Raw genomic sequence first — 11,483 nt, forward strand, 5'->3', positions numbered from 1 at the left:
AAGGCTTATAAAGTTACTCTGCAGTATCATTTCGAATTTTTCCTTTAGTGCCATCCTTTTCAAGCTTATATACTTCGTGATAGAAGTACGTACATGTATGTCTTTGACTGTTGAAGAAAAAGTAGTATGTCTGCACAACAGTCAAACTGCTATGACAAATCAGGCAAAATTGAATTTAGTAATCCAGCATTGATTCTTCAATAATCATACTGATTTTAAACACCTTTCGTATAGTTGCAAACCAATGAAACATCAGCATAGTAAGCATCCCTCTCTGAAGATGCCATATCATGTCATCATAATGTAGTCAGCAGTGCAATCATGTAATCAATCATGAAGTCAGATCTTGAACCAGTTTACACTTCACCATTAGAAAGGAAGAAGAGAGTGATTTTTTTTGTTTGTTTCAAATCTGCTTTTGACATTCCAAAATCAGACTAAAAATCACCATCCCAACACTACAGTATCAGTAGAGGAAAAGCAGTACCCTCCATTTCCAACGACTTTCCTTTCATACAGTAAAGTCACAGTATGTGATTGTATTTCCTTACAATAAATTTTACCTTGTAAGAAATGAGCTGCTTTGATTTTGCATAACAATCTACGGTACATGCACATTTTACCCTGTGTAATAATACTTTTGTTGGAAATGAAATAGATAGAAATGAAATGAATGAAGGGCATGACCATAACTAAATTGTAACATTAATTTGAACACTTAGAAATGCGAGTCAAGAACTAATTTGTTAGGATTTTTCTACCTTGCGGGTAACTGTGAATACATGGTATAAACAATAAAGCAATGGGTTGTTTTTCTTCCTTTTTGGAGGGGGAGGGGGTGGATTATCAACAATATCATCATGTACCATTATTTTTATTATTTACATTTAATTGTAATCACTGAGAGGAGATATCAAAATGACTATTAATGTCTTTTGATAGTTTTCATAAGTTGATAATCACACCATTTGCAATGAAGAAACTTTGTTATGTTTTCCTCGATTTTTAAGCTGAGCTGAGCTGAAAATGACATGACTTGTAAAAAGACTGCATACGAGCTACCCGTAGACATGTATAATGAAACGAAGGGATGGGAGAATGAAAGGAGAGATGTGTACATAGAATTGCTTACCCTTAACAACACGTATGAACATTTTATAAAGCAGTGAATATCAATTGTTTTTCTAAGTTCTGTTTGTTTATTCTGTTGGAATCCTACTTTATTATAACATTTGGTATCAATATCTCTCTGATCTCTGTTAATAAAATGGTAAAAGTATGTGTTAACAGTACGATTATACCTGTTATCCGTACGTGCCTATAAGAAAATAAAATGCACAAAATTAATGCAAGTAGAAACAAATATCAGTGAGATAACACTGCCTATATACACTTTGCTTTAAATTTGCTTGGCTATCAGAAAACATGTTGAGCTTGAAGAGATTCCCAGTTGCTAAGGCAAGCATGACATTACCAGGATATTACTTACTTTCAACGAAGACTTCCTTGAAAAAAATGAACGTCAAACATGATTTGTCTGTATTGTATAAAAGCCATGATAACATTACAAGGAATATCAACAGGAGCTGTTCACTTTCCTAATAGAGTGGAGCCATTAATGCTACATCTAGCTTTCTTCTGTGGGTATGCCAATATTTGGCTGTGGGGAAAAAAACTACTCTTTGTAGTCCGTCATGATTAGGAGTAGTATGACATTTCAACCGTCCTAAATTGAACATACACATTGGGCATCTTTTTCCATAATGTTTTGATCAACTATGCGTAAAAAGATCAAACATAAGTCAGAAAATTAAACCTTGTTCAGGTATCAGGCAATGAGAACTGAATATTCAGAGACTTACGTTTGCTTTTCTGACTTATGTTTGATCACAACTTTTTTTTTATTGCAACAGGGTCCAGGCGACTTATTTCATGAGGGAAGAACATAAAACAGATAGGGCCCTAAGTGTTTAGGACGGGAATATGAAATAATGAAATAAATTTATAGAGGACAATGATGATTGACTTAAAACTTTTGTAGTAATTGAAACGATGCTTTCAACTATTCAGTTCTCAGCCTTAGACAATCAATAACCTTTGCTGAAACATCTAATGTTGCGAATTATATTGCACGGAGCTCACTTGCATGTATTTTGAAGCTTATTTTACATAGGGCCTACATAAAAATGTAATAGCCTACTGAAGCACAAAGATAAACTTCAAGTTGGGTTTATTATAGGAGTGTTATAACTTTGTATGTATCTATGAATGATATCAAACGTGTATTGCAGAGAAGAAAGGCAAGAGCTAAATATTTCTGTTGTTGTTGTTGTACAAGGAGAAATTTGCAGTTGCCAGTGATGGGACCAACATAGTTAAGAAGAATATGTGTTAAGGAAAACAACAACAACAACAACAATATGACGTTCTCCCGGTTTGTGTGGGTAGCACAATGATGTTTACATGATTCAAATTAGAATTGCTCCATGATAATTTGGAGTTTATCCATTTTTTTTAATACCACTCTGACAGTATCTGATGGAAATGCATATATCTGCCACTCGGTATTGTCATGCAATTGGCAATGATCTAAACACATGTAATTGAGGATTATGTGCTCGGCTACCTTTGGTTAGACAAAGTAATGGAACTTTTCCGCACAGGTAACCACTCTTTGTGACTGTATACGTATCCCGATCTTATTTCTGCATGCATTTTGTCATGCTTGAAATTAATTAGATTAGTAACACATTTTGTCCTGTCTCTTGTGAAAAGCCTGGCTCTTTTCCGTTGAATTCATGTAGCCGCAGGGTAGAATTATGCTGTGATTGTGCTTAAATTATGCGTCAAGATTGGGACATTAACGTCGAGGAAGAAAGAAACAAACCGTGTTTGATTTTTTTGTTATTTCACCTTGTAAAGCAATGAAAAACGTTTTTGTTGTTGATGATTTTTTTGGGGGGATAATTTTCTTCATAGTGTTTCGCCAATCACATAAAGTGACTTGAATTGCCAAAAGCGCAGGTCGGGCAACATCGCTTCTCATGTCATATTTCAGGGAAGTCATGCAACACAACAAGAAGGACCCTAGTCAGAGCCAAACTCTTTGGCATTATTAGCGAATAAGCTACAGAGTGCAGTAACTACAGTCTATTTCATTGGTTGAGTTTTCATTCTTTCTTCTTCTTTTTTCCCCCCATTCGTGCAAGTTAATGGAAAAATAACAGAGGGAGATATAAAGACCTGAACTTGATCTCAGAATCATATACTATTCCAGAGGTATTATGAAGGTCAAACTTCATATAGTTCGTGCTGATAGGTCGAACGAAATGAAAGATCCCGTCTGCCCGCACTCAATTTGTTTAAAAATTGACTCGCGCCATGTTTTCCGCCCCTGGCGCCTCGCGGAGGATTTAACGTGTCATGCCCGCCAAGTCACCCTTCGCTGACGGGGCTCCGTCCAAAAACAGGAAGAGAATGCCATCACACACGACATCGGCAGTCGCGGGGCCGTACACTTCATCCACGCTAACACAAAGACACGCACACATACAACAGGAAGGGGGGGGGGGGCGTCGTTCCAATGCCTTGTTAGAGTTGAGCAAAACTATAGTTAGAACGAAATTAGGTCAAACAAGGAGGTGCTCTTCTCTATCTCTTCCCAACGCCAGGGTTCGACTCTGGGAGTACCCAAAAAAAAAAAAATATGAGAAGCCTCCGAAATTGATCGACCACGAGTGTTTACATCTCGCCCATCAACACATCCAAATCTTCCTCTCTTACCAGAAGGCTTAATTGCACATTAATAACAACTATGATCTTAGGATCCTAGACATAAGTCAATAAAGCTTCTGAAAGTCTCCTCTACTCTCCGCCCATCCCTCTGTCCTATCCAAGAACACACACGTGTCCTCTCGCTCATGTTATCATTATCTCTTTCATTTTTTTTGACCCCTCTTCGTGTTCATCTACGTCTGCCTGCCTTAATCTGCCAAGGGATAGCGAAGGAATTTTCCTCGATGAAGACGAAGTAATACGGTTCGAATATCACAGGAGAAGACGATAGTAATTCCCCCCTTAATACTAGGTTCAGCTCTCTTTGGTCCCGGAATCATTCGCACATAATTACTCGCTCTGCTAACGCACAGCCCTATGCTGTCCCGTGGGACGTGAACACGAGTTACCGTTGCTTTAGGAATTGATGTATTCTAATAGTAGTACTTTTTCATGTCATTTCTCAGTGACATATATGTTAACATATATCTGTAATAGTAATGAATTATATTTCTTTAGCATTACACCTATGTGATATCATGATTGCTACGCTACCGACATATTTTCGAGTGGAGCGAACACTAGACAAAAATAATGTAAAAATTTTCACAAAAAACAATGAAACACACGATTTGTTCCTGTCTTAAAGCCCGAGCAGTAATGCTCTTCATTGCAGTAACAAAGTGGATGACATAAAGAGAGATTGAAGGAGATGGAGAGATAGAGATAAATAGATGAATAGATGAATAGATAGATAGATAGATAGATAAATAAATAAATAGATGGATAGACGGATAGATAGATAGATGGATAGATAGATAGTTGGATAGATAGATAGATAGATAGATGGATAGATAGATAGATAAATAAATAGATGGATAGATAGATAGAGAGAGAGATAAATAGATAAGTAGATGTATAGATAGATAAATAAATAAATAGATAAATAGATGGATAGATATTTAGATAAATAAATAGATGGATAGATAGATAAATAGATGGATAGATAGTTGCAGTAGATAGATAAATAAATAGATGGATAGATAGATAGATAGAGAAAGAGAGAGAGAGAAAGAAAAAAATATATATGTACTCTTCAACTAAATAGCCTTCAACTTCACTTTATTTTTCTGTGTTTCACATAGCTTTTGTGAATACTGTGATACTCATTATGCTTACTAATGATGTTTCAACCAGACACAGTATAGCTCTGCTTTTATAGGTGTCTCAGACACTGTACACACATGAACTTTCGTAGACTTGATAACACGATGCAATCATACAGGATAAACTAATCTGTGTAAACTCAGACGATAACCACATTGCCGTGTCTGTGAGGAAAGGCATCGGTCAGCGAAGACTGGTCAACACTGGGCTTGCTGGCCGAAGCCAGTGTCCAGAAGCGTGAAAGTGGACCACTGTTCAATTTTACGGTCTGGTGCAATCTGAAGTGCAAGTTCTCTTTCAATACACGACGTTCTAATAAACGGATTAACGGACGACCGTTTTTTACGTCGAAACCATTGTGAATGTGATGGCTACTATTCTTGCTTCCAAGATGGTGACTTGTTATTCTGTCTTTGTTCCTCGCGCCATTCAAAAGCCTACTGCAGACATTTCCTCGCCTTGAAATTAGAAATCAAAGTCAACATAACATCTCTTCTAAATCAGGCAAACAGAGCAAAGTTGACTTGGAGAAGTGTGGAGATATTTAGCGACAGCCTGGAAAAGAGACTAATAGTTTCCTAATGACGGCAAGAGATCCTATGTTTACGCACGCGCGACTCAACCCCCGCAACCGCCGCTCCAATTGAGAGACAAAAAGATGGACACGGAAACCAAAGAGACAGCAAAGAGAACGGTTAACGGTTGTATGGTAGAAAAGCTTCTTTGATGCAAAGAGAAAGAGAAAAAGAATGGGAGGGGGAGAGAAAAGGGGGAGGGAGAGTTTAGGAGAGAGGCGATATCAAGCATACATCCTCAGCTACTCTGTTTTGTGCTGTTAATTTTTGGGGCGCGTCCGATCACTGCCGCACAATGCCACCTAGATTTGCCGACGTTGCAGATTGCACACTCGTATCATTTCACAATCGAATCGAAATACATTTCTGATTGCGACTGTCGACGCGCACATGTGCCTATTAATGACGCGCGCATGTCACAAACCATTGTACTTCAAACCGAACTTGCTCCTCCGATCCAGCGGAAGTGACCGTCGCGTTACGGAGACATTTACGTCCTCTCACCACGAGAAAAACCATGCAAAAAGTCAAAAGGTCTGGTATAAAGGCGAGGAGCTTACCGTCAAAACGTTAGTCAGTGGTTCACATCAATTCCCCTTCAAAGAACCTATTTCATTTGTTGTGTACGCGTACAAGAGAAGAATGAAAATCTAACAAGAATGCTCCCTTGGATTTGGTGTCACGCTATAACTCTTACACTTTCTTCAAAAGACAACACCTACGATGATATCACATCGACAAAGCCTTTTTCTCGCATAGTTTCATCTCACTGGTTGAAGTCCAGGTACGAATAACAAACGGAAATGCTTTACTTCTTAAGTTTGATAGGGGAAATTGACATTTTTATGGTGTATAGGGAAGGAAGAAGAAGATGCAGTTGCACTAGTTATTATTTTTTTTGCATCGAATATCATTCCATAAACTCATCACGAAGATACAACTATGGCCGCGATCTGCCATTGTTTGATAGTTACGTTGCCTCTGCGACTGGTAGGCAGAATGAGGTAACATTCATTTCATTTCATTTATTTCAACATTAAACGTAATGCTCTCCTGTGGCTTACGAGTTCCTGCACCTTCTGATGTCTCCGTACTTCAAAGAAAGAAAAATTATATGGGCAGGTAGTAGCAATAATTGTGAAAAGTATATCAGGATTTCCATTTCAGTTTCTCAGCCTTCGCTAAACTTATGATTATGTGTTCAAGACAAGACATTTATTTGAAACCAAACCACACTTTTGTAAGTTTGATTTTTATAATAATAACTTGTAAATATAAAATCCTTTTGCTTTATACTTAATGATTATAATTTAGCAATGATTCTTTCTCTCCACGTCTGTTCACTCATCTATTCATTTATCGCTCTTTCTGTATGTTTTAGTAATGTATTATTGATATACATTAAATTAAGTTTGAAATTTAATGTATTATGATTTGCGCATACTATGTGACTTTATGCAAATCATGTATGAGAAAGAGAATGACAAAAAGAGAAGGGGTTTGCATGTTATTATCACAACTTTCATATGATTTAGCAGATAAAGCACTTCATAAAATACTATTTTGTAGCGCAGCCTCTGAAAAGTATTAATTGTGCCAGTTTGGGTAACGTTTGGTCATCGTTCTTACACTATTGTTGTAGATTTTCATGACGTCATAATTGTCATTCGTCAACTAAAGGTTTATTTTCGTTTCTTTTAAACTGTAATCCGCCACTCCGCTCCGATCCATTTTCCTTGGTTCTTTTTTGTGTAAGCCTCATGGCCAATTAGGCTCCAGAACTTGTCCCTCTCCTTGGGTCCAGGTTGAGGGATTACCAACCTGTGAAAGAATGGCCCCTTTTGTTTGTGTTTTTAGCGTGAATAAGTATAAGAAAGAGAAGGGAGTAACGGGATATAAAGAGAGAATAATACAGAGAAAGAAAAATAGAAAGAGAGAGAGGGTGGGGGTGAATCAGGGAGATGGGAGAGAGAAAGAGAAAGATAGAGAGTGAAATATATTACCACAAGAATGTGGGTGAAGTCTTCTCTTGTCGCGTTCATGAACCACCTTAGACCTGCACGGTGGAGCAAAATACAATGTACCCATCTAACCTGGAGATTCCAGTTGTGTGTCATAGAAAGCGTTCAAATAAAAATAGCACCTAACTATACTGATACCCACTCTGCCTTTATACTTGGGCTATGACATATACATGAAATGTCATCTTCATTATGAACTTGGCCCATAGTTTTGAACAGAGTTCACAGGTGTACGGGCCACCTAGCCTGGCACAGGTGGGCCGAAGAGGGTGCTCTTTAGAACTATTCCCCTGGCTCCGGCTTCATGTTGGAACACACCTCTCCGGATATTGAACATTGTAATAGAAACAATAGTGTTTCTCCTCTTGTGATGGCAACCGAATATGATTGACTTTTACAGCAAAGACAAAACAATTGTAAAGGGAATGAGATTTCATGAATGCTATCATACATCTGATGTAGAACTGTAGAGATGCATGACGATAATTAATTATTTATGATTATTATTCATTATATAATTATTTAACTATATCAATATTCTATTCTTCATACGCTTCTGTCCGTAAACGTCTGCACGTTACTGATTGAATGTGTAAGGACGATTATACTGATGTATATTTATCTTACACGTCTTGACTTATCTATTTATGTATTTACCTATACCATCCATTTGTTATTAGTTCTCTATGGAGGTGTTGTGCTCAGGGCTATGATCGTATTACTCGTCATATTCAATTCATGTCGATCCTGCAAGAAGATGTGTAGATATCGAGGGCACACGATACAACTACTGAAAGAACGGTATCAGGTGTTTTTTGTTGTTGAAGTTTGACTGAGAGCCCAATTATTTCATTGCTAACCCACGAATAGGTTGAAGTAGATTGCTCCGTTCAAACCTATGTAAATAAGTGAAAGAGAGGGGAGAGAGAAAATACTGGATCACTGAAGGTAGTAGATAGAAAAATAGATGGATAATAAGGTCAGCACTCAAAGGAAACTCGATTTTATTATTCATTTTGGTGGATCCTCTTCCTGTAAAAAAAAAGGGGGGGAGAGAAAGTTTACCTAAAAAGAGTAACAGAGGGACACACATTGTTACGTATAATGAGAAGTCCTCGGTGAATCATAACGGTGTGATGTGTGAAGAGAACAAATTTCTCAATAGAAGCTTTCTCGCTTTGAAAGCCGTGTAATTCGCCATCCCTCTTTTCAGACTATTAACAGCTTTTTTCAGTATCCATTTTTTCCACTATCTAATTCACAAGCCCTTAATGAAGTACTATGGGAAGAAGCTAACCCGGATTATAATCAAGTAGGAGGTAGTTCTGTAACACAGCGCTTGGGGCTACTCTTGCAAACAAAACAGAAATAATAAATTCTTGTTTCGCTGTCCTTTTCGTTCGAGAATTACTCAAACGCGCTACGTGGGAGGGTGGAATGAGTGTAACAGCAAGTTAGCCGCCATTCCCTGTTACACCCTTTGAGATCATTTCCACTTCTTGAGCCCATCGTATTTCTCTGTAAACCCCAGTTACGTAATTCGTGGCATTCCTGCTCATTCGACCCGTGTTTTCTTCTTTCCAGTGGGATAGAGATAATAAAGGAGAACTAAAGGACCCCCTTTGTGAAGGGCAGCAACGCTGAATAGGCACTTTGTCCTTCGGCCGTGTCAGCGCGGCCAGCTAGGCGGTAAATTACGCTGACCTCCCCCCGTCGCGGTGCGCGCTCGCGATGTGCCCCCGTCTACGCAGGATCACACGGCCGACCACAACACGTGCGCTCCCGTATACAGCGGTAGCCGAGACGAAAAACAAATAGCGCGAAGTGATATTTTATGATAAACGAATAATGACCTTCTCATAAACAAATTGCGACATTTCAAGATCGCGTTTAGTCACGTAGGGCTAGGTGCAAATCTTCCAACACTTTGGAAGTCGTAATGGATTTCAGCAAAGCCCGGGAAATGTTGGAAAGAAATCCCCTTATTACCATACCCATCAGGCTCAACGAATGTTACATTATGCATGCGGATTAGCGTACATCACCTGCAGAGTTGGCACGAACGAATTTCTCATGCTAAGAACGAATGTTATGATATTAAGATGTTTTTATGATTTATCTGAAGACACAGTCTCCTTAGAATATGCCCATACATTTGCTAGCATGTGACTTTCCTTCAAATGAAGTAATTTTAAATCACAGGTAGTAACATCAGTAACGCGAGAAAAGTTGCGTGGGAATGAACATGCAGAACTTCTAGTGAGAGACACCAGACTGAGTGAGATGGTGAAAGTGGAGGAGGAGATTGGAGATAATATGGAAACAATCTTTGTAAAAGCTTAACGATAGCTAAATGAACTAAAGAAAGAAATAAAAACAGGACGTTACAGCAATTAATCATACAGTGACATAAAAAGGCGACAATATCGACAAACTTTGGGAATAATCCTATGTTTATAACCACCTCTGCTGGTCTTTGTGACAATCACTATACACAGGGTACAGTCTATAAAATAATTATGTAAGAAATCTTCATTGACAACGAAAAGGTAGAATAGGTAAAAGAAAGGGAAATCTTTTGTCATAATATTATTCTTGAAAGTAATTCATGCTCATGTTGTTTCAGGATTCAATCTTCTTTCTTTTTCTTTGATAACTACATCTTACTGAATTTTTATGAGATAAAGAGATCTGAAAACATGAATAACATTATATTGCAATCAATGCAGTGGAGATAATTGTTGGGATAACATTAAATGAAATAAGTAGCCTTTAAAGTATCAATTTGTTTCATACCTCTCATGTATCAATTTGTTTCATACCTCTCATATATCAATATTACATCAAGAGTGATAACACAAGTTCTTGTACCTTGTCAATAATATTCAAACAAAAAATATACACACATACATAATAATTATACACAATTTATCATGATGATAACAAGTTGGAATCGACCAGTACTATTATTCATGTCTGGTATGACATGAATGAATTAATAAATCATTAGTAAGAGCCAGTGTTAACATGACCCTACCCCTTACTGACGTGAATACTCCGAAATGAAACATATTTCTACCAGTTCATTATGAGGCAAAGAAAAGTAAGAAGGCCCTATGAACTAATATGTGACAGCGGAAGTTAGAGACATTGAGGAATAATTATAATAAATATAAAGATAGAAAGATGGATAGATAGATAGATAGATAGATAGATAGATAGACAGATAGACAGAGAGTGTGAGAGAGAACAGAAGAGGAAGTATGATGCTTTGTTGTTAATTTCAGAGTAATGTAAGCGTATAGATCATATGAATATTATAATAAAGTGTAATCGAAATGAATAGATTACAATATAATCTTGAAAATACATATCAAAGGTGCTGACAAAGAAAGATGCCATCAAAATGTCGAACATTGTTTAACAAAAACGGGCGTGCATACACAAGGCACGTGATAATCATTCAGGTTTAGTTCATAATATGGTCTGAAATAAGTATTATTGACAATGATTTACACAGCTACTGTAACTGTTATTTATGTGTGATGCTGTTTGAGACTGAGAATCAAAACATAAATTTCTTTGTGTTTCAGATTATCAGAAAAAGCTACAGAGAAGAAGAAAACTCAAAACAGCTCAACACGATGCCTTCTACTTTGATTCGACGTGTCGCGACTATCACGTCTCTACATCACAAAGGTATCATCGTCTACCCATGATTAAATCTATTTAGAAGAACAAAAGTAAGCGACACAATAATATGATTACTTGAAAACATCCCCAAATGTCAATTCAAGTCATTAATTTCTTCTCCTCCTCCTCCCCCTTCTTCTTCATCTTGTTTCTTTTCTTTTTCTTCTTTTCCTACCACCTTTTCTTTTCGGTGTTTTTTTTTTCACAAGAGAGAATTGTCTGTCCATCTTACAGGTTTCACACTAAAAAAGAA

The sequence above is a fragment of the Diadema antillarum genome, unplaced genomic scaffold, assembly GCF_040938485.1.
Source record: "Diadema antillarum isolate AM-2024a unplaced genomic scaffold, OU_Dant_1.0 seq00000893_RagTag, whole genome shotgun sequence".
NCBI lineage: Eukaryota > Metazoa > Echinodermata > Echinoidea > Diadematoida > Diadematidae > Diadema > Diadema antillarum.